We start from the raw sequence: 2,484 nt of genomic DNA, 5'->3' as shown, positions 1-2,484 counted from the left end.
CTGTTGGCATCTAGTGGGTGGAGGCCAGGGATGCTACTAAACATCCTACTGTGCGCAGGACAGCCCCACAGCAAAGTGTGATCTGGCCCCAGCGTCAACAGTGTTAGGTGGAGAAAGCCTGTGCAAAGTGACAGAAGTAGACTCCAAGGGCTCCATACTGTATAATTCCATTTCTATGACATTTTGGAAAAGGCAAAACTGTAGGGAAAAAGAATACATCAGAGACTGCCAGGAGCTGGGGTTGAAGAAAGGGGATTGACTTCTAAGGGGCACAAGGGAATCTGGGGGAGGATGGAAATGCTTTCTATCTTTTTTTTTTTAACAGTTCAGGTCTTTTAATTTTCTTTACACCCATCATGCCATGAATTCATAGGGAATAGGCTCCAACAGTTCAGGCTCCTTTCCATTGGTTCTCATGAGGTGTGCTTCTCTGGGTGGAGCAGGCTGGCGCTTCAGTTGAACCCAGGTACCTTTCTCTTTGGCTTCCTTCTTTTTCTGATCATTTTCCTTCACCCGTTTCAGGAAGCTATCTCAGCTGTCAGAGTGCTTAATATGCTCGATATGCACATTAATACTTGGCAAGAATCTTGCCCTTACCCTGTTTGTTTACAATGATGCCAACAGCATGCTGGGTAACATTGTAGACTCTTCCAGTTTTGCCATGGTAACATTTGTGGGGCATTCCTTTTTGAACAGTGCCCATTCCCTCAATATCTACAATATCATCTTTTTTGTAGATTCACATGTATGTGGCCAAAGGAACAACTCCATGTTTTCTAAAAGGCCTAGAGAACATGTAGCGGGTGCCCCTCCTCTTTCCCTTTGTGTTGGTCATTTTGGTGAATTACGGGAAGATGGCAGTTCCGCCCGAAAGGCTGCTTTCTATCTTGATTGTGGTGGTGCTTATACACATGTATGTGTTTGTCAAAACACACAGAACTGTACACTAAAAAGGGTAAATTTGACCTCTGTAAATTACACCTGAAACAAACAAACAAAAAACTCAGCTCTATTTGAACCAAAGCCATTCTGGAGAAGAAAGTACGGGGGGAAAACTGACTACCAAAAAAATGAGAAGCAGAGGTCTAAGGGGTAGAAACACGGACAGGTTTTTTGTTTGTCATTTATAACTAAATTATCGACTTCTCAGCAAATGACACCTTATCGAAAGTTACTGACCAAAAATTCTATAAAACAGCTTTATTGTGGTATAATTATCATGCAATGAGCTTTACAAACTTAAAGTATATAATTTTGGTAAGTTTTGACTTTACAAGTTTAAAGTATATAATTTGGTAAGTTTTATATAGTTTGGTAAGTTTATATATATATATATATATATAATATATATATATATATATATCAGTTAAACAATTATTACAATCACAGTGAAAATATCCATCATCCCCCATATCTCCTGTTGTCCCTTTATAATCTTTCCCTCCCTGAAAAATCATAACAGTACTTATCTCATAGGGTTATCGGGAAAATTTAAATGAGATCTGAGCATAGAGAGGGCCTGTTGTATACCTTGCTTACTTTCTTTAGTAAGAGGAAGCTATTGTACAGTGGAAAAAACCCAATAGCAGAATAACTGTATTCCATGCCCGGATTTACTGCTTATTCTTGGTATTGGGGTGGAACAGAGGTGAAGATTGAATAAATGAATAATCAGTGCAAATGTGCTCAATAAATGCTTCTTGAATGAATGAATGAACAAATGAATTAATGAATGAATGCACCAGATCTGCGTGCTTAAAAATCTAGCTTTAGAGACAAGAACAGCACAGTGAAAGAAATGGAGACCAAAGACATTACATAATCACATGGCACTAAATAAAAGTGCATTTTAAACTTATACAGGTCTTAAATCAAATGTGTATTCTTCCCCGCAAAACACACTCTTCTTCCTGAAATCCTTAAGTTAGTGGTTGTTCCCACTGTCCACTCAGTCCCCCAAGCCAGAAGGCTCGGATGCATCCTCAGCTTCCCATGATCCCTCAACTTCACACTTAATTCTATAGACATATGTTCCTGTCAATTCAGCTTCATCTCTTGATGCTCCCACCTCCTCTTCATCTCTATGGCAAGTTCCAGCTCTCATCAAATCTGATACAGAGGCTACTGTAGGAGCCTCTTCCTTAGCCTTTCACCTCTTCAGAGCCTTTTCAGCTTCTGAAAGCTAAAACTTTCCTAAAATACCTTGGTTCTTGCCTGCTTCAAACTTCTGCTAACTTTCCATTACACCTGATGTAAAGTCCCACCTCCTTAGGTACAAAACTTCATTAACTGGACTAAATTTAGCTGGTCGGTCTCTAACCCACACCTAAAGTTTTGGTCATACCTATGAGTTCACCATTCTCCAGAAACATCTCAGTTATCTCTCTCCCCACATCCTTTTTCTTGTTAATTTTTTAAAATTGTGATAAAATAGACATATCATGAAATTTACCATTTTAGCCATTTTTAGGTGTACAGTTTAGT

General features: G+C 39.0%; 1 pseudogene; it reads right to left on the bottom strand.

The window, feature by feature from the left end:
• Positions 1-340: 340 nt before the first annotated feature.
• Positions 341-838, bottom strand: LOC132478430 (large ribosomal subunit protein eL21-like; annotated as a pseudogene).
• Positions 839-2,484: the final 1,646 nt, after the last annotated feature.

Source organism: Mesoplodon densirostris, chromosome 1 (genome assembly GCF_025265405.1).
Source record: "Mesoplodon densirostris isolate mMesDen1 chromosome 1, mMesDen1 primary haplotype, whole genome shotgun sequence".
Taxonomy (NCBI): domain Eukaryota; kingdom Metazoa; phylum Chordata; class Mammalia; order Artiodactyla; family Ziphiidae; genus Mesoplodon; species Mesoplodon densirostris.
The sequence above is the reverse complement of the archived record's forward strand: the minus strand, read 5'-3'. Positions and strand labels throughout refer to the sequence as shown.